We start from the raw sequence: 26,092 nt of genomic DNA on the forward strand, positions 1-26,092 counted from the left end.
CGTAAGAGGCGACTTACGGGATCGTGTGGTCAGGCTCGCTGACTTGGTTGATGCATGTCATCGTATCCCAATTGCGTAGATCGATGCTCATGACATTAATCACTGGATTGTCTGGTCCAGACTCCATTATTTACAGACCACCGTCATACAGCTTGAATATTGCAGAGTGCAGCGTTAAACAATAAACAAACAAACAATGACGAAATGTAAGTACGACAGAGGAGGTACGTCGATATCCCAAGTTGCCAAAAAGTAGAATTTCTCGACTGTTGGACAAGCACAGTCTGACGGATGGAGTTGAGAAGTGTGCGTTGCCGGCCTATGAAAAGGACACCTAGACAAGATAATCTGATATACATTGATGAATCAAAGTTTTGCCTCCGATTCACAGATGGCAGAAAACCAACCAACGTGTGATGGAAATAAATGTGCAGAGTTGCGTAACTTGGGCACACCGGTAATCTATGAGAGTGGCTTCAAATCCCGGTTCGCCAATATCGGTGGTCGTGGGTTTCACCATAGTGGTAAACGTCTAAAACTTGCATCCAAGGAAGCTGCCATCGGCTACTGTTGTTGAAAAAGTTGTCTCAACACAGGAAAATTATTTTCCCTTTGGAAAATAGAATTGCCAGCGATGCGCTCTTGTGGGTTTTTTGTACGACAGTAACCATGGTAAATAGAGTTTATTATTGCTTAGCATTTTCTCCATCTAAGGACACATTTCTTTTCATCTTTTAAATCCACAGAAAAGCTGATGTTTGTTTTAGTCGCTTCACTGAATTTAATAACCGAACAGCACAGTTACCTCCCATGGCAGGCCCGGATCCGCTGTGCATTTGTTCATTCCCTATATGCTCTGATTATGAATGAACTACCGCTTATTTGCACCACACCAACATACCCTACTGTGAACGTCTACAATATAAAACTGACAAGGGGGCACGGGTGGCCCAGTCGTCTGAGGCCCCGCGATTCGCTGTGCAGAGTTGCGTCCCTTGGGCACGCCAGAAACCTATGATTGTGGATTCGAATACCGGCTCGCCCCGATTATGTTTCTAGGTTTGTCAGCATCGTGAAATAACTGGAATACTGTTGAAAGCTGCGTTAAACTCAACTAACTCACTCACTCACTGAAACTGACACGAGGCGAATTGATGGATCAGGTGGTCAGGCTCTGGGACTTGGTTCATCACATAAATAGTTGAATGCATAGACATAATATATAAAGATGTAACAGAAGAAAAACTATTTTATTTTCTTAATAAATGTACCATCTACCACAATAATTGTATTGACGACAAATAGTAATATCATAGTAGGGTAGGTTTCTCGGCAGGATAAAGCCAACGGATAAAAATGATATCCGTTGGGGTCATATGCGGATAGAGATGCAAATATCAAAGGTCAAGAAAGGACTACTTTCAGTGTCTATAAACCCTTGTCATTCAGCAATCGAGTCAGAATTAATCATCGGGAATCTGGATAAACTACAGAGATAATTGCTAACATTATCAAAAGAACAGTCTCAAAAACTTAAAATCAGTGTCTAACTGTGACGTAGCTAAGGCATTTTATAAGTTTTGGCAGCTTTGGAGATATAAATTTCGAAACAATTTTGCGGGATCAGTAGCCATATGCGGCTTGAAACCTTTTCCACAAATTAAGATTGTTGGATTTGGCCAAAATATGTTTGAATTGTTACCTTGTTTCGTTTTGTCGCTGTGTGTACATCTGATTGCACTTCTTAACGTTATGACAGGACAGGCCGACTGTCAACAACGTCTGAACGTGGCCGTGACGTCTCATAGACGAGGGTTAGAGTAGTTGCCTTTGACAAAGGGCAGTTACCCTAGCGGACAGACCGATGGATTGCCGCGAAATGCGAGTAAAAACAATTGTTGTTTTGCATATATGTTGCTTCGCCAGTGTATAAGCAACAGATTTCAGTTACTGTCACTGTCCGACTGACACACCACTTACCCTGTGACGTAATAAATATTAATGCGCGCATTCAAGAAAACTCGCAACGTTTAGGTAATGTTTGTGAGAGAGGGAAAGCCATTTTCAAGCACAGAATTAAAAATGACATTATATGATAAAGAGGTTATCACGTTTGTGTGTTTGGGGGATGGCAAATATCCTTTATTAGGAATAAACACTATGTATTTAGCTCGCCAAGGCTCGCTAAATACAATGTTTATTCCTAATGCAGGATATTTACCATCCCCAAACACACTCGCGTGATAACCTCTATTTATACACTATGTAGATAATACTATTAAATGACACCACACCAATTATATAATTACGACCCCACTTTCCTCATCGTCTGCACCATGGCGATCTCCTGACAACTGGTTCTCATCATGCCGAATTTTGATTTATATTGACAGGATCCTAGGTTTTTGTGTGTCAAAAAAATACGGAAACCAATTTCATGTAATTGTCTCAGTGTCCTCAAGTATCCCACATACACTTCAGCCGGAGGCTCGTATATGTATCCAGTTTTTAAGATCCAGCTGTGGAGCTCCAGATCCAGGGTGGTGACGTCATCCAGGAAGCCGCTCGCAATGGCTTCTGGGAGAACTTTCCATTCCCAGTGTTCGATGTCCATCTTTAAGACATCAATACGTCGCTGAAAGAAATACAAAACATGCACACATATGCATACAATATGGATATAAGCGATGTTCAAAGAAACAATATAGATACTAAGGATTGGATTAATCAATTTAGAAACTTCCTTTTATGTCCCGACATTCGAAGTCAGTTCCACTATGATCCCACGATACCAGACAGTGACGCTCAAAATGATCCAAATCGAGAACTTACAAATAATACTTACAAATATTTGACTCTTCAATAGCTAGGGGTGAGATTCTAGATAGCATAAACAATCTTAAATCTAACAAGGCAATCGTTATAGATCATACTATCCCTGATTTGGTTAAGTATTCCGCTGATTTATTCCTACCATATCTGGATCTAGTATTTAACACAATTTCTGAAACTTGACACTTTCCAGCATCCTGGTCGATTGACATCAATTGCTTTCCAAATACACAAACAAGGTGATATAAATAATGCAAACAACTAAAGAGTTATTGCTCTCCTTAGAATATTCGGCAAAATATTTACCTCAAGTATAAACACAATATTATTTTTCTGGGCTGATACTGTGGATGAACATTGCGAGACACAAGCAGGCTTTAGAGAAAGTTACAAAACTATCGTTACCATCTTTATACTTCAAACTATTGAAGACATATATAAAGACAAACGGTGGAAAATTGTATGCCCTTTTCGAAGACTTTGCAAAAGCCTCCCTGTTCAGCGAAATATGTTATGGGGTCTCCTTAGTACTCATAGTGTAAGTTGTACCATGTGTAAACGTTTATGTAATATATATGAGAATGCTACGGTATGTGTCCAACCTAACTCAGAAACTGTCAACAGCCAACTCTAGAGTAAGACAAGGTTGTATTTTAAGTCCCTCTATTTTCTCTTTCCCCATGAAAGGACCAGCCACTCAGAACAACTGTCCAAACGGGATTCAATTACACCCGGATATCGTACAATAATGTTTACTATTGTTTGCGACGACACTATTTTGCACTCCAATCAAAAAAGATCTGCAGAATCAAATTCATGAATTAGAAAGTTATTGCGAAGAATGTAAGTTAACTGTAAATGGAGATAAGACAAAAATAATTGTTTTCAAGAATGGTTAAACGCTGGCACGTAATGAAGGTGAAAAGAGAAAACCCAGAAACAATACGTCTTACAAATATACAGGTGTATAGCATCTTTCCAGGATCCTGCATGTTAAACAAGCATCTGTTCAAACAAAAAAGGTTTTAATAGCTATATTTAGGAAGGAAGAGAAGGAAGAGAATATATGGAGAATATCTTCTTATGTGAATCACTTCTAAATGCCTTTCAAAGACCTATATTTAGGAACGTAAATATTCTTTTTCCCAGGAATCCTAAGATAAATCAGATATTGTTTACAAATGAGAGATTTGGGGGCTAAATTTGAAGAAATAGAAAAATTAATGCCTGAAAGAAATATATCGATGTAAAGGTTAATACACCAAGTGGTATGGTCTGTGGAGAATGTGGTAGGTTCCCAATGCCTATATTCATTCACATATAATGGTTGAAATTACTAAATATACCATCACATAGATTCCCTAAGAAATGGTATCATATGATGCTACTTTAGGATAACCATGGAAACAGAAAGTGGGTAACTTGTGTAATTATTGTACAGCAATGGCTCTGGGCATGTTTGGTGTGAACAACATGTAAAATGACCAGCTGAATGTAGGAAATCTTTTACACTGAAGTTAAAAGATGTAAACTTGCAGAAATAGTGTCACCATGTGGCTTTATCAAGCAAATGTCTTTATCATAAAATTCTGAAACCAGACATTTACAAGGAATATTACTTATGTGATTTCAACGTAAAGAAATTTCGTGTTGCTTCAGCGAGATTCCTAAGTTCATGCACGATCATTTTTTTAAAACTGAACCACACACACATTGTTTGATAGGCATTACTTAGAAGTAGACGGATAAAATATTTTTTTAATTTGATGTTTACACGATGTATGGCTTTTCCACTGGAAGAGAGGTCGGTAACAAAACCGCGAAACTGACGTTGATGAGGGTATGAACGACACAAATGAGGGTATTTCATAACAGAGTTTGCATAGTTATCAGAATGTATTCATTAGTATTATGAACCAATGATCTGTGACCTCCTCACGACGGCAATGAAAGTCTTGACAAACGTTGATTAATATGGACGCTTTCAATTATGACAAACTGTATCACTGTAAATGTAGTTGTATTTAAGTTAATAAGAATATTTTGTAGGTAAAAAAGCACATTTTATTCTCTGAAAAGACCCGAAAAAAATGTATTTTCTAAATACCACAAAACTGACAAAATATATTTTGATAATAGGTAGAGTTACTGCCCCCACTCCCCTCTAACCACCAATCCCTCAGAATATCAACAAACTTAGGTCCCTTACCATACACAAGGGTCAGCAAAAACATTAACACCTTTAAATTGCCAGCTTTAGATAGAGAGTTGTCTCACCTTTGCATGGCCAAGCTCCTGTTTGATTGCTCCCAATGTACGCATCTCCCATCCCGTCTTGTTGGGGGGGATATGAACATTAACATCCGACAATCCTATGTTATGGAAATATACTCTCTCACTCCGCTTGTAGCTCTTTTGCTTCATGCTGAAATGTGAACCAGTGAAACTGTGACACACAAAGCAGTCGTACTGACGTCATGCTGGAAATCGAACCAACCGATCGTGATTTTTCGTAAGCTGACATTGAAAATAGCACGAAGAAACAAAACAGTTACACACCTCGGATCAAATGAATGAACTTCGCATCCGTACTGCCTCGCAATCTCGTCGTCAAAAGTGAAGTCATTGTTTATCCTGAAAGATAACAAATACACTATATATATATGTATCAATAGTTGACGTGGCTCTATCTTGAAAATCAACACCTCTATTAAAAGTTAATCAAGTGAAATACTTGGATCCAGTGAAACGTGCCCCTCTGTCTATTCCGCTCTTATTGTCATTGAAGAACCTGAACTACAGTCTCACATTCCTTTTACTGTAATGTTGTAGCCCTAAATAAAGCAAGTCTAGGTTCATTGTAAAGGAAGTTGCTTGTTTCTATCAACATTATATATTTTCAGAGATTAAAAGTTAGTCTAAACCTGAACCTGCCTGACAAGTTGGATTTACTGGGAGGGGAAATTTTGACACGTCAAGATTTATTCCTGTCATTTCTGATAGAAAATGGATTTTAGGGTGTTACAGTTGGTTGTGGATTGGGGTTTTAACGGCGTCTAGAACAGTGTAATGATATGTACTCATAGAGTTAAGTTAGGGATCACATGAGGATAGGAAAAACGTATTAGACAGCGATCACATTGATATGTGCCTGCCAGAAATTATTCCAAGTTGCATGTAACCAACATAAAATTATTCAAGGGGACGATATAAAGAACAGTGTAGTTTGGTCAAGAAGAACCGTTTGCCAACTCTCAGAGATTTTTTTATTACCCGGAATTATTCACAGAGTTGGAAATGGGAAGACAGAGCAGACTAGACACTTGCTGGAGGGACTGCATAGTAATGTGAAGTGTTTACCCGACAGAGTAGACAAGACACTTGCTGGAGGGACTGTATAGTAATGTGAAGTGTTTACCCGACAGAGTAGACAAGACACTTGCTGTAGGGACTGTATAGTAATGTGAAGTGTTTACCCGACAGAGTAGACTAGACACTTGTTGGCGGGACTGTATAATAATGTGAAGTGTTTACCCGGCAGAGTAGACTAGACACTTGCTGGAGCGACTGTATAGTTATGTGAAATGTTTACCCGACAGAGTAGACCAGACACTTGCTGGAGGGACTGTATGGTAATGTGAAGTGTTTACCCGACAGAGTAGACTTGTCACTTGGTTGAGGGACTGTATAGTAAATGTGAAGTGTTTACCCGATTAAGTAGACTAGACACTTGCTGGAGGGACTGTATAGTAATGTGAAGTGTTTACCCGACAGAGTAGACAAGACACTTGCTGGAGGGACTGTATAGTAATGTGAAGTGTTTACCCGACAGAGTAGACTAGACACTTGCTGGAAGGACTGTATAGTAATGTGAAGTGTATACCCGACAGAGTAGAACAGACACTTTCTGGAGGAACTGTATAGTTATGTGAAGTGTTTTCGCGGCAGAGTAGACTAGACACTTGCTGGAGGGACTGTATAGTAATGTGAAGTGTTTACCAGGCAGAGTAGACTAGACAATTGCTGGAGGGACTGTATAGTAATGTGAAGTGTTTACCCGGCAGAGTAGACTAGACACTTGCTGGAGGGACTGTATTGCGGATCGTTGCACACTTCCCATCCACCGTCAGTCAGTTTACCCAGGCGGTTGATGTTTTTACACAACACACCAACATTGTCCACAAACCTGCAATAAAAATAAAATATAATAGGTTAGTGACGGACTATTTGGTATTCTGGTTTGGTGGTAATGGGATGGGGCGGGGTTGGGGGATGGGGGAGTGGTTGTTGGGGGAAGGTCTTGTATTTTACGGCAATAATTAAATTCTTGAAAAAATAATGATGCTTCAGACTGTTGAAAAACAAAGAAATTACAAGGTGTTTTTTATAAAAGAATTCAGGCTTATAGTTTTGCAATAAAATAATATCTGTTTTTCTAGCTGTAGCTGGAAAATATCAACCACCCCCTGTGAAACAGATAGGTGATAGAAGAGGGTTACCTGTGATATAGACAGGTGAGAGAGGAGGGTTACCTGTGATGTAGACAGGTGAGAGAGGAGGGTTACCTGTGATATAGACAGGTGAGAGAGGAAGGTTACAGTCGAATGACGGGGAATATTTACCCGTGATAAAGACACGTTATTTGTTTGTATGTTAAATCCTTTAGTATGGCATCCGGTGGTATTTCGATAAGCCCATCGTTGTTTATAAATCCGTTCAAGCAGTCTTGTTCAAGAAATATCTTGTTTGGTTCTCGCTGAAGAGAAAAGAAATAAATTTAAAAACACAAATAATCCTTGCATATGTAGAGCGTAATATTGTTAGTGAATTGTTTATAAAAATTACCACTTTAAATCTCAATGAACGACTGTACAGGAATGTGTTGTTGACAAAGTAAATGTATACACTCATGTTTGACGATGATATATTTTATGCCGGTAACATAGGGTATTTCATGCACCATATCAATACGTATCTCACAAAGGATTGAGTGTGAGAGTGAGTATGGTTTTACGCCGCTTTTAGCAATATTCCAGCAATATTAAGGCGGGGGACACCAAAAATGGACTTCACACATTGTACCCATGTCGGGAACCGATCCCGGGTCTTCGACGTGACGAGCGAACGCTTTTACCACAAGGCTACCCGACCGCCCCCACAACGGATTGTGTTATGCATCTTGATTTGTCAGTGTGTCGGTGATAATGTTAACCTTTTAACGTCTTGATAACGTTTTTGGTCAAGTCCAATTTTCAAGTTACTTTCTTTTGATTGACAGTTTACATAGTTTGAGTGTGAACCCATTTGTCAAATCACATCACGCTGATCCACTGATCTATGTTAGTAAGGTATATAGCGTGGCGAAAAAATCTAAACAGTGTTAAGAATCAATAATGCCAACTTCAAGCTATAGTTTTTGTTTGTTTGTTGTTTAACGTCACACTCTTCCAAGACTCCAGGTATATGTCTATAACGTTTACTGTTGTAAAGAGTTGAAAAACGAACCCACGACCATATGATCCTCCTACGACAAGCATGAGTTGCTGAAGACCTATTCTACCCCGGATCTTCACGGGTCAAGGAACATAATTAGGGTTGGGACCTACGACAATGTGACCCTTCCACGTTTAAGGGAAAACCTGCACATCGATCCCAACGCTACGGACAACATTTCCCAAAGAACACATATTGAATAAAAATAACTCACCCCAACCCATTCTTATCCCTTTCTCAGTTCCAGGAGCCCATATTCAACACCATTTCAGCTCGTGGAGTTCAGAGACTTGAAGATGTCTTCATACTCAAGGGTTCTTTTAAAGAATTTTTTTTATTTAACCTTATACATAACTATATTTCGGGAACTGTATGTTAGCCTAGTGTTGTGATACTTGTCTTACCTGATAGGTGAGGGTATTTCCAGCAGGGGGCAGGCCTTGAACAATCTTTCCAACTTTTTTGTCCCATGTTTGAGTTGACTGATGGGAGGATTCAGACTTTTTCCAGACAACAACAGCTAGAAAGGTTCCAATTAGAAGAAAAACAACCATCCAACTTCTACGTCTAAAATGGAAAAGAAAATTTGTTTCTTTTGCTATTGTTAAAGCAGCATTTAACAAAACACAATTATATGACAGTGACCTGTAAATCGAGTCTGGAACAAACAATGCAGTGATTGATATGGCGACACATACATACATACACACAAGCGGACGGACGGACAGACAGACATATCAAGCAGTACAAACACTCAGTCACACACCCACACCAACACCAGCGGTACGCCACAGACAGACACACACAGAGACACACACAGACACACACACAAACCTCCCATCACTAGCAGGAAGTCAAACTCACATACAGACACTGGAATACACAAACACGCACACACAAGCATGCATACACAGACCCTCCGGCACACAAACAGTTTGAAATCAGCCAACCATGTTCTTGCAAAGTGTGTTTAGGGGGAACAACTCAGGAAGTTTGTTCTGCCTTAACAATTGATAGGAGTTCAAGTTATCAGGTTGTTAAAGCTGAAATTTTGAAGGCTTATGGATTGGTTCCTGAAGCAAACAGGCAAAAGTGTAGGTCAGCCAAGAAAGGGGATGGTTCTACCTTTGTTGAGTTTGCAAGGTAGAAGGTACAGTTTGATTGGTTGTAACTTCAAAGGAGGACAATGGTGATAGTTTGGGGCAGTTGGTTTTGCTGGAGGAGTTGAAGCAGTGTGTGTCAACGGACATTCGGACACACCTTGATGAGCAGAATTAAGTGGATCAGTTACACAAGGCTGCTAATTCGGCGGATGATTATTCACTAACTTAGTTTTAGTTTTAGGGTTAGCTTTTAGCAGTTAGGGTTTACAGGCAGGGGTTCGCAGGGTTACAAATCAGTAAAGGATAGTTCATCGCCTCCTAGATTCAGTTCTCACAAGTTTGGTTCTGAGTTTGTTGACAAAAAGTTAAGTCCTACTCCGGTTCGTTCTGAAAATACTTCTGGGATTTCGTCAGAGTCTACCTGTATATATTGACGCAAGCCAGGGCATATCACATCATTCACTTCCAAGACAGTCATTCTTCCCCGATTGCTCTTTGAAATGTCAAGTCACAGCCTTTTCTGTAGTTCGGCTAATGAGGAGTTAGCTGTTGTAGTCCCGTCATCAAAGTCTGTTGTTGTGGAGTACTTACCTTTTGTTAGTAAAGGTTTCGTGTCAGCTAAATGTGACGGGGGAACGGGTGGCCCTGTCGTCTCAGGCGCAGCGATTCGCTGTGCAGAGTTGCGTCCCTTGGGCACGCCAGAAACCTATGATTGTGCGTTCGAATCCCGGTTCGCCCCGATTATGTTTCTAGGTTTGTCAGCACCATACCCGTGCTCGTGGGTTTCACCGAAGTGGTAAACGTCTGAGACCTGCATCACTTCGGGCTTTCCTCCCACATTAAGCTGACACGCCGCGAAATAACTGGAATACTGTTACAAGCGGCGTTAAACCAAACTCAGTCACTCACTCACTAAATGTGACAGTTTCAATGTTAATCGTTTTAGGGATAATGGTGCTCTTCAATCTCTTGGTTGGTATTTTGCCACTTTCTGAGAAGTCATCAGCGAACTCTGAGGGTTAATTAGAAGGTTTATGTGGTTTTACCAGTACACCTCTCCATTTTGTGAATTTGAAGACAGATTTTGTGTCTGGGTTGGTCAAGGTGGGGGTACTGGATATGGAGCAGTTAGTTCAGTTACAGGGGGAAGGCCATTTTGGATGGTATTTGTCACTTTCTGAGGAGTCATCATCGACCCTTGGTCAAGGTGGGGATTGTAGAAACTCTACTCGTTAAAGGTGTCGACTTGATTTGGCAGGGGGGAGATGTTTGGCTGATCCTGTTGTTTGTTTTGAGACTAGCACTCCGGAAAGTACTGAAAATCTTGAAAAGGAAATTCCAGGTAATTTTTTACCTTCGTGAAATGTTACTCGTGCTATGGCTAAGCAAAGTTCTTCTGAGAATGATTCCAATTTGGCTGGCACTTTTATGGATCATTATCTTTCCTTGTCTAAAACATCCAGTTCTGGATATGGAGCAGTTAGTTAAGCTGCAGGAGGAAGACCCAGAACTTGAGAAGAAGTTGACAAGACACCAGTTTGCTATTTCTTCAAGGATTGCGTTGTGATGAGGAAATGGAGGCTGCCAGATGTATATCGACAACAAATGTATTACAAAATTAACTAGGTTTACAAATCAGTACAAATTACTGCACAGCACTTACAATGTCAGTACACAAGCTGTAGTTTTCGGAGGCAGTATCAAATGTGAGAGCAGTGGAAATGACAATGACAAGGGTGAGTTAGTGAGTATGGTTTTACGCCGCTTTTAGCAATATTCCAGCAATATCACTGCGGGGGACACCAGAAATGGGCTTCGAACATTGTACCCATGTTGACAATGACAAGAATAATAATCAGCTCGTCGCAACAGTCTTTAAGCTTCCGAGAAAGTCCTTGGCTGAACACCAGGGTAAAAAGTGATCTTCACAAGATAGCTGGTCTTGACGTAATGTGAGACGAAATGTGAGATGAGACAGGGACGTGCCCACTATACTTATGTAGTCTAACCAGCCCCAAGCACATGTACAGCACAGAATATTCCACATGTTTCTGAAAAGCTTGACATCCATCCATGCTGTTCAAAACGTTTACAGATAGTTTGAGCATCTACATATAATAATTTCCTAACCACTGCTTACATTAAATAGAACTACATTCCTGACCCTAATCATAGTTCAAATGCAATGCAATGACCTAATACTGAATCTCAACAGAAACAATGTAATACAAAGTTTAACAATAAATTACTCTGTGTAACACTCTCTCCCTTCGGAGAAAGAAAGTTTGAACATACAGAGAACTTTCTTTGCTGATAAAAGTACTAAAACCGCTAAATACTGCAGATAATAATCTTTTTACATGTTAATTTTGGAAATCTGTTATCAAAATGCAAATCAATTTTGCAGTCAGACCCCAACCAACTCTCGAGAATGCATAAAAAGAGATGTTGTCTTTGCCTTTGATATGCTTGATGTCGAAATCAAAGACAGACTCAAGCTCATTAGACGTTGGTTTCTGTTTTTCATTTTATGAAGGTTAGTGGATTTTGATCAATGTTCACTTGAATAGGACACAAAGTATTACCCAAGTACACTTAAAATTCTTACAAAGAGCAAGAGTTTCTTTTTCAAAGGTGGAATAATTTCTGTGATGTTTGTCAAATTTTCGTGGAAAATAATAATCAGGATGATCAAATCCTGATGAATCTTCCTACAAAAGGACAGCTCAAACACCAATGTCTCTAGCATCTACTGCCATCCAAGTTTGGTATCACAGTTGACAAGCAACTCTCCATTCCTGAAAAATAATGGAACTTTTAAACAATGGAATGACGTCACAGATGTGTTTTAATGAAAAATATTGGAGCGTTCAAACAATGGAATGACGTCACAAATGTGTTTTAAAAGCCAGGCCTGAACTGAAGGAGGTCGGTTTGGCGTCTCCGACGATCTCACCTATCGCCAACGTGAGCGCCTAAAGGAACTCCAGAGAAGAGGATTACAGGGCATTTCAAGCAAGAGGAACTGATAACAGTATGAAACCAACATGAGACGGAACAGGAACACAGCACATTAAAGACGGGATCATTGACCTCCAGGCATCCGTTCGTAAGTGCCAGTCGTCGAATTTTTCTTACGAATTACCAAACAGTTTGTTACCTGGATATGTGTTTATTCATCTGCCATCAAAATATCTAAATACGGTCGATGTCATGGTGGAGTTTGTGTCTGTATTTAGCAGGCTATCGATGGCTTTTGCACAATTATACAAACCAATTTGGATAACGATGTTTGTCTCAGGTTATCAAAATATATACGTAGGTCAGTAGCCAGGGCAGCAGGGTTAACGATTACTTCATCTGCTCTATGGAATTTTGTAACACATATCTATGTTGAATGTTGGCGAAATAGTAGACTCTGATCATTTTCCTCTGGAACTCAGTTGTAAATGTGGCGAAGACGTAGAAGACCAGCAGCGGGGAATTATTAATGTACATTATGATAAGTACATTTGGAACTTCAGTTTCTAGTTAGTTAAGATCGTCTGTTGTTAGATATTATAGTGTTACAAGGGAACCTATCTTAATAGAACGTTTAGAGCAGTGATTGTATGATAACCCTAGCATTGTTGCAGACTGTCACATTCAGTTATGTGTGGAGTTTAACGCCCGAGTTAGTTGCAGAAATCACCCTCCTATTTCTGAGCACAGTGAAACGATCAGAGATATTGTTTCCAGATCAGCCCGTACCTATCAGTTACATATATTCATGTGATAGTTGTGTAAATAGATTTGGAAATTTACTTTTAAAATTGTGTTATATATTTAGATTGTATACACTCAATGATCGTGTTGCTGGAGATGGTGGTGGTTCTTTAACTTATATCTCTTAGCAAGGACGTAGTGAACAAGGAAGCAATGGTCATGTTACTTACCACTGTATCCAGATTAAAGAACCTGTTCCACCTGGGGTGGATTTTACTACATGTATATGTTTCGTGGAAAATACCAAAACGTCAAAATTGTTGTGCTAATTGTGTAAATGAATAGATTCTTTGATGGTGCATAAGTAAATAAATAGTTTATTTGTTAGAAAAAATACAAATGAAATGGGCCGAGAAATCACAAGCGATTGAAATATGAGATGACGTACACAGCATATCTGAACATTTTGTTTGCGTAACTGTACTTGATGTTTATAGTACATAAATCACATGGGCCCACTTGCCCAAAGTGATCTTAGCGCTAATATCGCTTTGTGCAAGTGGGCCCTGGTATCCTTCTGCGTGTGTACTCTACTTTACTATGGTAATATTTAAGCATTTGCAAACAATGCACATTAACTCGCTTATATATTACAAACCACATTTGAAACACCCTTTCGTCCACATACTGTAAGTTATTATGTATGTTCTTGGAATAAGGCAAGATAGATCAGATACGATAACATTCCATAACGGAACAGAAGCAATATAAAAATGATAAAACATTATGTTGCATGCTGCTATATTTTGATTGACATATGTAATTTGCTGAAGTTTTGTGCCTCACATTCGAAATTTCTTCCCACGCCAAGGTTGCAGTTACTTGCGTGGTGGTGGTTTCATGCATACAATCGACAAGATAAAGGCAGGAGAGGATTTTTGTACTGGAGATGCAGTGTTTATGCTGTGTAACAGGATTAATATTGTACTAAAACGGGCCTTACCTTGTGAACTGCCTCAAATCACTTGAGCATTTTGATTAAGAACATGAAAATATTTGCAAAATATATGTCGACGCCCACTTGGCGGTACACATGCTTTGCAAATTCTTCAGTCATGGATTAAAAATAATTGAGCTGAGTTGTTGAGGAGAATTAATTCTATACCCAAGATTTCACTATTATCTTGGCTAACTGGTTAAGTGAAAATTCATCCCCAATTGCAGTGTTACAAAGTGATCACAGTCTGTCATTTCTATATACATAATTCCATCTTCCAGTTTCAATTGCTATCCTGTGATTTGTTGTTTTTAACCGATTTAGCCAAGTGCGAGTGGTAATAAATAGGGTTCTGAAATGAGATCATGTTTAAATAGAAAATATGTATCCGCTTTCGAAGAGATTCTAATAGACATACTCCAATATTGTTTAAACTGGTCCAGTAAAACGAGGTTAACTTGTTCTTTTACCCATTATGTATTTGGTACAGTTTGTGATAACCATATATGATACAAACCGGTTTCTTGAAGGATTTCCTTTGCTGTATTTATTAACGGAAAGGAGACGTTTTCACTGTTATTCGTCATCGAAAGTCTGGGGGAGAGGTTTCCTTGTAGTAATTAATTAACACCAGTTCGGTATTATTCTAATTTTAACTGTTATACTAATTGGATGTTTACCAAGTTCGCCATGGACCATATCATCTGGAGTTGTTTGCCTAACGATAAGGATAATATTTACAATATCTTAAATGTACTGTCTCAAGGACAATCTTTCAAACACCCAAACTTCAGAGCCATACAACAAAATTGGTAGGATTAAGTTATCAAACAACTTCAAATGATAATCAACTGGGATTTCTAGTGATAGCCATTACTTGGTAGATCATCAATATCAATATCGACCGCTATTCCTACTGACTGTTCATTCAAACTTTTAAAATATTCATACAACGTGTCAATACTTATACTTTTATCAGATTCTTTTCTACGAAATGATTTTAAGATAGTCCAACATGTTTAGGGTCCTTGTTCTTGGTCACTGAGTGTTTCCCCACACTTATGCTTGTGTGCTTGGCGCGATTGTAGTAACACTTTACTGTACGTTTGAGCGGCAGTTTGAAAGCTTTGTCTATTGTGTACAGTTTGATAGCGTCCACATTTTGTTTTATATTTGTGGTATTTTTTGCGAGCTATATAGCACTTTGCGTCGTACCAAGGTTGAGATGGTTTTTCAGATTTTCTTTTCTTGTTACTCGTTTTAAAGCCAAATGTGTTTCCTGATGAGGAGTTAGATTTATCACATAGCTGTTGTGTTATCTTATTTATTTCATCTTTAAGATTGTCAGTTCTAAGATATTCAATACTCTGACATATGTTTTTTAAAAGTTCGGTGTCGAATTGAGCACAAAAATTATCTTTTAGGCTAGGATCCCAATTTCTACTTCGTTTTTCGCATGCTTTTTCATTACTAGATTGTGTACTGTCATCGTTCGCATGATGTGAGATATCTGATTGGATGTGTACAAGAAGTTCAATTCGATAATGGACGTCTGAGAAAATGGGATCGAACTCTTTAACGATAAATTCCTTAAAGAAAGGAAACAAGTCTACTAGGATGTAATCGACTTCGCAAGGATTTTTACAAGTCAGTGCTCCTACTTTCTTATCTGTCCCAAATCGGCTGTTAACGATAAACATGGCGTTGTTTTTACAAATATACAAGAGTTTATAGCCATATGAATTTGCCACGTCATCTATTGAGTGCCAGTCACTATCGAACCTATTATCGGTAAGTACATATTTCGGGGGCTAACATGTTCACTGTCTATATCATAAATATCTGCCATAGTGTTATCAATTTCTGGTTACTCTACTCGCCTCCCCGTTCGTGCATTAAAATCACCCATACGTTGTACATAAGGATTCATATAACACCTATTAATTATATTCAAATTCAAGCTCTGCAAAATGTTAGGCGGAAGAGTATCTGCTGGATTCGGGGGGAATGTAAACACAAGCAAATATTACATCATCATTGTAATAATAATAATAATAATAATAATAATTTAATTTTATAACACTGTCTGGTATGCGACACCACAATTAAATTTCATTTGACTTATTCAAGATATTTACATGTCCTAAAAGAGAATTTTTACATCCATTGCCTAGGGTGTTGTCGTATGCATCCATTGCCTGGGGTGTTGTCGTATGCATCCATTGCCTGGGGTGTTGTCGTATACATCCATTGCCTGGGGTGTTGTCGTATACATCCATTGCCTGGGGTTTTGCTCTCGGATTCCACATTTCTTCAACTTTATGAGGTCTCCTCATGATTTCGCTTTTGGAGTTTGGTACAGGTGCACCTGACATATACAATTGTCCATTGATGTATAGTTTGTCAACAGTTGAAGCTGTCTTATCACCTGCTTGATATGCTGTTCGTCGAAGAGGGTACAGTACCTTCCTTCTGTCCTCAATCTCCTTAGGGAACTGTTCGTTGATATAAAATGGCGTACCTCTCAGTTTGTCAAAGGATGCCTGATGCACACACTCCCTGTCTTGTAGTGGTGAAACTTGGCCACAATTGGTCTAGGGCTTGTATCTCTGCCAGTGCGCGGGGCACCTATCCTGTGAACTCTCACAAACTCGACCTCTCTGATGATACCAAGTTTCTCATGGATGAATGAATTCAGCAATCTTTCAGCATTCTCATCCTTTTCCTCCGCGATTCCAATGACGAAAAGGTTGTTACGCATTGACCTTGACTGAACATCCAGAACTTTCTCTCTGAGATCCTCTATACTTGAGTTAGAGCACTGCTGTTGACATCAGCGAGGTTCTTCTTCAGGTCACTTATCTGGTGTGATTGTTGATCACATTTTTGGTTCAGATCCGTGAAGAACTGTTCCTGAACACTCGCCGCCCCCTCGATGTTGCCAGTGGTTTCCCTTAGAATCTTGACCTCCACCTCAATGTGATCTATCCGGACGTTCAACTTGAATAGGTTCAACTCTAGTTTGCTATCCAGTTTTTGCAGCCTCTCGTCGATAATCCTGAAGATGCTGAATATTTCGTCAACCCGGGGGGTCGCTGAGTGATTCACTAGATGAGCGATCAGACCCTGGGGAGTATATGAGATGACTGGTGTAGATATGTACCGACCATAGCCCTGGGAAGGGAACACACAAATGGAGCTGCTGATGTTGATGTACAGTGATGCATTGCCATATTGTAGATATTATCTGAAGATAAAATCTCCTTTTTCGTACGTTGTTTGACATTCTTGTCTGTTGAAGTTGGGCTGTTGTCGCTCTTCTTGCGCTTACTGCCTTAGAGAGTGCTGGCCACGGAAGAACGTTGACGTTGTTCGTATTCAAGAATAAACTGTATATTGTGAAACAGCTGAAACCTGCTTTCGTCAGAGAAAAGCACTCTCTGCCAATCACGGATATGCCAACGTCATGGCCCATCGCAGTCTTCGACGTCGATGTTCCCGGATCAATGCCATTGCACGGAATGAAGGGCAAGCTCTAATACCTGCATCACGGAGACGTTGTAGCACCGTGCGTTGTCTGATACGGTGTCCTAACGCCTTTGACGCCGTTTCCATCGCCGTTACGAACCTGAAGCGCAGATGGTATGTGCGCAAGTGCCGATCTTCCTGAACCGTTGAAACAGTCTGACGACCTTTGCCCATATACAGTTAAGCTTTTTGCAAACTGTGTGTGATTATCTCCCATCGGCCCACCTAAGATTTTCTTTGATAATAGCGTTGTTAGGTGTAGTGTTCAGTCAACAGAATCAAATGTCATTTGAAAGTCTACAGAGTATGTTTATATTCTTTTCTTTTCTTTTTACTTTTTTTTTGTAGATATATAAATGTTTTAAGAACAAATATATTATCAAATACTTGAAATAATATTCAAATCTCGTTATAATACAACGATACATCTGTAATCCTAAAGCTTATGTTCCTAGTATAGCCGGGAGGAAAACTGCTTACATGAGAGAAGAAGATTGTCATTATATTCATGCACAGACATCATCTGAATATAAGTATATATGTAAATGTTACGATACTAAAAATTCCAAATGTCTTCTCCAACATTTGAAACTATAAAAGCCCTCCTCGGTTGCCTCACCTCTTCGGAGAGCGCACGTTAAATTCCCAATTTAAGTAACTACGATACTCTACCTATCCACACGAACTTTTCAAAATGGGCCTAAGGTCACGGAGGCTAAAGATATAATACCATCATAAACAATTCATGTGGTCATTATTGCTTCATTTTAGCGATAAGGATACCCTGAAAGACACAAAACGTTGAGTAACAAACATTCACCAGTAGAGTAGAAGGTATGCAAATAAATATATATCTGTCAATATGCTGGCGCCTAATTGACCAATCAGGGAGCAGAACTACAGATCCCACATGTACAGTCAGTACAAATCCAAGATGGTTGATACTGACCTGATATGAGACCGTGTACTGTCAGTAACAGCCATCTTGGATTTTCCAACACCTACCTCATATAGTTCACATGACATTTCTAGTACAGAAATTCCTCATTCGACATTGTTTTGTGTCTTAATACCATTAATTGTGATGTACAAAGACATTAATTTTCAAAGAAACCACGTTCGTGACTTTATTAATAAAAATTATAGAGAAAAAAGCTTACAACGGAGGTAACTGTTTTATAAATAGCAATGTCATAGAACATAATATAGGATGACGTCACAAATAAGAAACGTGATGCCAATGACGACACATAGCAATAGATTGCAGCACGTCGTAAGGGGAAGGCGGACTGCTATCAAGTTACAGTTGCCCTCAGATTTCAGGTAACATGCTGGCATTTTTATGAAAGTGTACTATGTTAAGTAATATACAGTACAGTCCGTTTGACTCCAAATGAGAACGATGAAGTGCAAAAAAACTCGAAATCCACAAAAGTATATGAAACATCAATACAGTACTTGACCATGAATACCCTGTACCAAACAAAATTTGGATTTTGTTTAATTTAAGACCCATGACGGGTGAAGTTCTTTAAGAAACTATCATGTAATTTTGTATAGAAATGTGTACACGACACGTAGGGGGACAAACCGTGGAAGGAACAGCGCAAGAACGGTCTGCACGTGCTACACAGTGACCGTGTTCATTCAATGACAAAATGCGCTACTCAGCAGATGTTAAACAGTTGATGTTGAATGTGTATGATTTCTTTAGAAATGAAGCAGAAAGAGCAAAGCCTTTTTATGCAATTAATAAATTCTTGAAACGAGCTTTAAAAGCTCTTGGTATGTCCCCTCAGAAACTAAAAAAATGTTGTTAGTCGACGAGATACAAATAGTCAGGCCAAGGCGGTAGGGAACTTGTCAAAACCACGCAAGGTTGATAAATTAGACAGTTTTCAGAGGGATCAAGTCAGACGTGCAATTGTTAAACTGCACTCAGAAAATAAGTACCTGCCCCTATGAATTTTGAAGAAACACCTTGAAACTGACCATGATTTACGTGGTACAAAGTACAAACTATGGCAGCTGTTGCATACATTTGGCTACAAATAAAAAAAAGATAACTGGAGAAAATAGGGCTGTGTTGTGTGAACGGTCTGATATTGTTCGTCTCCGAAATCATTACCTTCGTACCATCAAGCAGAAACGTGAACAAGGATATGAGCCCGTCTTCTTAGATGTGACATGGGTAAATGCGTCACACAAATGCGCCAGCAGTCAGTGGGTACCCAGTGGTGACTGTAAGGAGTCTGGTAGAAAGTTTCCAATGGGAAAGGGTGAAAGACTCATAGTTCTCCATGCTGGTTCTGCTAGTCAGGGTTTTCTCCCAGACTGTGACCTCGTCTTTGGAGCCAAGGCCAAAGACAATAGGGACTACCACACAGAAATGAACGGCAATGTATTTCTGGAGTGGGTGAAAGATAAATTAGTCCCTGCTTTGCCTACCAAGTCTCTCATTGTCATGTCAAAGTAGACATGGTTACTTGGCTGCAACGGAGGAACATTACCTTTCCTTCTCGAGCGACGAAACCACAGCTCTATGAAATCATCAAAACTATGAAACCTGACCCCGTGTATAAAGTTGACAGTTACATCAAGGGTCAGGGTCAGGCTGTCTTACGACTGCAACCTTATCACCGCAACCTGAATCCAATCGAGTTGGTATCGGGCATCGTCAAGGGTGACGTTGGACGATCGAACACAACGTTCAAATTACGAGACGTTGAACAACTCGTAAAGGAATCCCTTGGTCGGGTAACAGTAGAAACATGGAGGCGCTGTGTGGCCACAGTTGTTGACGAGATAGAGCCACGTTATTGGTCACGAGATGGACTACGGCCAGCAACAGTCCAACCTATAATAGTGGCAGTCGGTTTAGGCACCAGCAGTTCCGACGACAAGTTCTATGGTATGAGCGAGTCAGATTGCGACTGAAATTATCATGAGACGGCCCCTCTAACGCTCTGTCATTTCCCCTACCACAGAACGTACAGTGCATGCGTGCTTGCGCTGTGCCTTCCACGGTTTGTCCCCCCTACGTGTCATGTACACATTTCTATACAAAATTACATGATAGTTTCTTAAAGAACTTCATCCGTCATGGGTCTTAAAATAAACAAAATTAAGATTTTGTTTGGTACAGGCTATTCATGGTCAAGTACCGTACTGATGTTTCATACACTTTTCTGGATTTCGAGTTATTTTGCAATTCATCGTTCTCATTTGGAGTCAAACGGACTGTTGTTTTTTTATCAAATAGATCTGGAAGGATTAATGTTATCGGTACACAGCTTGTGTATACGACACACACCCAAACAATTAAACCAGTGACATGCATGTATTTGATTAATTGCGTCAGTGAGGTAATCAATACATGTTTAACGCTTATTCACGCTATGTGTGGGAGATGGAAATTGAGCATTATGACAGAGGTCCAAGACGTAACTTAAGTTGCTTTTCAGGCCACAGACAGTGGCATGTGAAGATCATACTTAAGTTTATCTAAGTTGCATTGCAGCAAGGTAGATTATTTTACAGTGCATATAATGTGTTCAATAAAGCAAAGAAAAACGTAGATAGATTTTTTACACACTTATTTTTGTACTATTCAACCATCTAGAATTTTAAGACATTTAGCTTATTTTAGCAACATCTAGGTAACAAATCATATCTATCGCTGAAATACACGAGTATAGTTATGGTGCTGTCAAACCTAAAAACTTAATCAGGGCGCCCAGTTTTGACTTACCAAGTGCATTAAAGTGAGTTCATTTTTAGACATGTTAAAAGCGATTGATTCCACAAGATATAGCTGAGAACTGTCTCTCGGACGGCAGTGGGTGATGATGTGTTTGATAGTGTTACTGGGGAATGTTGAAGTGGGGTACTATCATATGCTCCAACGTTCTAAATGTCAATCGTCTCAACAGGACAGGTTTTGGTTACATATCGACTCCCTGTATTTAGTTGTTAATCGGTAACATTCATTCTACTGCGGTCAAAATGTATCAGCTTTTTCATTTATTGTTGCAAGCTTGACTGATTTCTTTACACAATAAAAAATCTAATTCATCATGTGTGAGTGAGTTTTGGCTTTACGCCGCTTCTAGCAATATTCGAGCACTATCACGGCGGGGGACAGCATAAATGGGCTTCACACATTGTACCCATGTCGGATACCCGATCGCCCCTAATTGATCATGAGGCATTCAAGTACGGGCATTATTAGAACATACACATTTCAACTAAAGCAGCCATGTTATAAGTTGTCCAACAAGCTGGTAATAGTTTCGTCGCACTAAAGATGACAAATTGCCTGTGTGGCGTAACATTTAAACTCACTCACAGACTAAATTTATATACTTTTCGAGAGAGTAGGACATATTCCCCGCTCGGAATTTACCCCGCGCTGACATTTCCCTATACTTATTTTTCATATTTCTATGGTTGTTTACTGCATGAGTATTGATTTATAACAACATCTGGTGTCACATGACACCAAAGGATATTTGTATGCCTGAATTCAAGATTTAATTTAAAATTGACCGGGCCACACATTTCAGCAAGAGGTAAGCTAATGTGTTTTAAATGATATTTTATTAAGGAAACAATAGTTAGAATTAGTTACCCGAATAGACTAAATGTTTATATTTCCCTTTAAAATAACACGTGTTTTAACATACAAAAATGTTTAACCGTTATACAGTTATACTTTCCCATGTTGCTGTCGTACATATGTAAAATATATATTTATTATTTTTATTGTGTACAGTCATTTGTGGAATTGAATACAATATTGAAATAAGGAACGTGTTCATAAGGCGAAACAATATACAATATAAGGTGTTGAAGATCTTTTTTGGTTGACTCCAAAATACATTTTTACACGTGCACGTACCTTAGCTACATCATAAATGATATATATTTCATATTATTTTGTTATCTTTAAATATCGACATCGAAAATCAATCAACATCCCAGAAATACTAGCTAAAATTATAAATCTACTCAATAGAATCTTAATGGACCCCAGACCAATGCTTGATGTCAGGACCAGAACTAATGCAATCGAGACTAGTCAAATCGATCATTCTTGACTTGGAGTCCGTTTCAAATTTATTTTCTAGGATCTGGTGGACCGGGTCAGCCTGGGTCAGTGTAATCGGATATGATGCTGCGTCACGAGATGGTATTATAGATCAAGCTAGGGCACAGCGGTGTAATAAAGGGGTTATTTTTCTTGGGGATTGTTAATGTAGAGATTCAAGCATTACCAACACACAATTCGTCTGTTTTAAAAGAAATAAGTGTTATATGTTTGATATTCATAATAATGCTACGCTACACAATGGCGACACAAAATTGTACCAGCACCACATACATGAATATTACTTTCTTGTACTAGAGGTACATTGATAACTTGATAACATGTATCTAAATAGCTATTGTGTAGGCTTAGAAATATACACTTCCGACATAACTCGTTTTAATTTGCTTTGTGAAAGAGAAGTAGTGGCAGTAGTGACTGGTATCTGATGGGTGCAAACAGGTGTGGAGTCACTGTTTCAGATGGCTCGATTTGCTTCGCCCTTAATATTTAGACGGCAAACAGCCTCTGGCTTCCTAGTCTGTCTCACAGTCCCTGGATCATATTATTTCCCCTTCCGCCCAGCCCTTACTGTAATGGTATAGCCCTATATGAAGCAAGGCTAGATTTCCCACTGTTTTGGGTTGAAGTTTCCATCTCACTGCGGCTCCTTTTCAAATAAAATGCATTTGTTTGTTTCTATCAAAATAATACATTTCAGAGACTAACCGTGTCTTACTGTCCAAAAGATCCCATGCAAGTCTATAATTGTTTTGCAAGTTCTAGATGTCTTCAGACTGGTGCCGAGAGGTGCAAAGAGGTGCAAAAGCAGACTTCCGATCATGTCAAAAGCCATTTAACCTTTTTTTATGAAACATTTTCAATTCATAGAGTCTACGTTAATTTAGAGGCTTGCTGAACAGATCAACAGATCACCATTTTTTCGTGTGTTTTTTTCAACACTGGTGGATAGGTTATATGTGCATGTCTGCGTATATCCTTTGATATCCTTTTGTGAAAACACATGTACTGATTGATTAACATAGGAATACCACACATACAATAGCACAAGAGTTTCGGCTTTATAAACTGTAACAAAAACCTAACTTCATGCGGTTAGTTGATCGGCCATTTTTCTATACATGTCCATATGTATACATCAGTTTGTTCATATTTAAAGGGTCTCCTCGCAATCTATATTCTTGCTTTTGCCTCTTTTTCTACATGACGTTATGAAGTATATCATTGTGGTTATATCACACCAGGGAGCCCAGCCCATGTGTGAAACCAATATGGCTGGATATACATGTAGCTAAACGTGGTAGGAACCAGATTACTCAAACAAGCATGACATTTTCTTTTTGCACGATCTACAGTCATTTACGATCCGTATATATAAAAATGTATCTCTTATCGCTTGCAAATGGCCACAGGCCGACAGTTAGTCTACCCACACTCCTATAGCTGTGGGAGCGAGGGTTTTTACTGGAGTGATCGACTTGGATTTATTAATTGCACAGCATTCCTGTACACGTGTACAAGAAAAGATGAAAACTGAAAAAAACTTATGAGCAATGAATGAAAATATATGTACAGTAAACTACGGTTATAACGAACGCGCATATAACGAACTGACCGATATAACGAACTTATTTTAAAGTCCCGACCATTTGTTGTATAAATGTCGTATATATGCTTATAACGAACTACGGTTATTACGAACTAAAATTAGTGGTCCCTTCGAGTTCGTTATAACCGTAGTTTACTGTATTTGATATTACATGTGTACATGCATATACGTAATGTGAAAATGATAATACATGTCTATAACAGTATTTGGGGACACGGGTGGCCCAGTCGTCTCAGGCGCCGCGATTCGCTGTGCAGAGTTCGTCTCTTGGGCATGCCAGAAACCTATGATTGTGGGTTCGAATCCTGGTTTGCCCCGATTATGTGTCTAGGTTTGTCAGCACCATACCCTTGCTCGTGGGTTTCACCGAAGTGTTTAACGTCTGAGACCTGCATCACTTCAGGCTTTCCTCCCACATTAAGTTGACACGCCGTGATATGACTGTTATGCTGTTATGGTACTGTTAAAGATGTGGCAGGATATTACCTGATTTTGATGGTATCTCTACATTTTGACTAGGAGAATGTGCACACGCGCAAGCACACACACACGCACAGACACACGCACGCACGCACGCACACACACACACACACACACACACACACACAAAACACAGTATTCTCACAGTTGAGCACCGAGTTCTTGAATATCTTTATAAATACCATTATCAAATCAATGTTGATTAAACATTAAAGGTGGTAAGGTTCTCCAAAAGATTTTCATGATTTAAATAGGTTAGAGCTAGTGTCCCTGGTGTTTAATCGTTGAAATGGTTAGTTTGGGTCCGAAGTGCTTAACATTAATTGTACCTACCTGGCAAAGGCCATGTTCTCCCGGCGTGAAGGAGCGAGCTGACACAAACGAGTTAAGTCGCTCCAAGCAATTGTGTGCATAGCTACAGTAGTATGATGGCACGTTAACCTGACGCGTCACAGCCCAACAAGAAATGAGATAGGTGATCCCCGACAGATGACGGCTGTTCGGGCTAACATGTTCGATAACGGACTGACACATAAACTGAATGATATAGATTTAATATGATGTTAAAGAATTTGTGGAAATTTGCAATGTCACCATGGAGTATATCACCTCCTTATTGATGTATAACACTCTGTTACCTAATCAAAGGGCTTTTTTTATAACAAGGTCCTATCCCCAAACATGATCGTAGGGCTAAGGCGATCGTAACTTCCATACTTCAACATTGACTTACAACAGTCGGAGTGCTACGAACGCTTTGTGGAATTCCGAACGGGGCCCATACTTTTTAATAAGCGATTTGAGGGTCGGGTACTACGATGTGGTGACACAATAGAACACTGCGATGGTACGTAGGTACGATGCGGTACTACGGTGCAGTGACACAATAGAACAGTGTGACGGTACGAAGGTACGAAGATATACTACGATGTGGTGAAACAACAAAACAATGCGGTGATACGAAGGTACGATGCGATATTACGATGTGGTGACACAATAGAACAGTGCGATGATACGACGGTAAGATGCGGTATTACGACGTGGTGACAATAGAACACTGAGATGCTACGAAGGTACGGTGCGATATTACGATGTGGTGACACAATAGAACAATGCGGTGATACGAAGGTAAGATGCAGTATTACGGCGTGGTGACAATAGAACACTGAGATGCTACGAAGGTACGATGCGATATTACGATGTGGTGACACAATAGAACAGTGCGATGATACGAA

At 39.4% G+C, this 26,092-nt stretch overlaps 1 pseudogene; it reads right to left on the bottom strand.

Moving 5' to 3' along the window:
* Nucleotides 1-2,186: 2,186 nt before the first annotated feature.
* LOC139454036 (probable methyltransferase-like protein 24) lies at nt 2,187-25,369 on the bottom strand (annotated as a pseudogene).
* Between the last annotated feature and the right edge of the window lie 723 nt (nt 25,370-26,092).

The sequence above is a fragment of the Haliotis cracherodii genome, unplaced genomic scaffold (assembly GCF_022045235.1).
Source record: "Haliotis cracherodii isolate W230 unplaced genomic scaffold, xgHalCrac1.p SCAF_10, whole genome shotgun sequence".
Taxonomy (NCBI): domain Eukaryota; kingdom Metazoa; phylum Mollusca; class Gastropoda; order Lepetellida; family Haliotidae; genus Haliotis; species Haliotis cracherodii.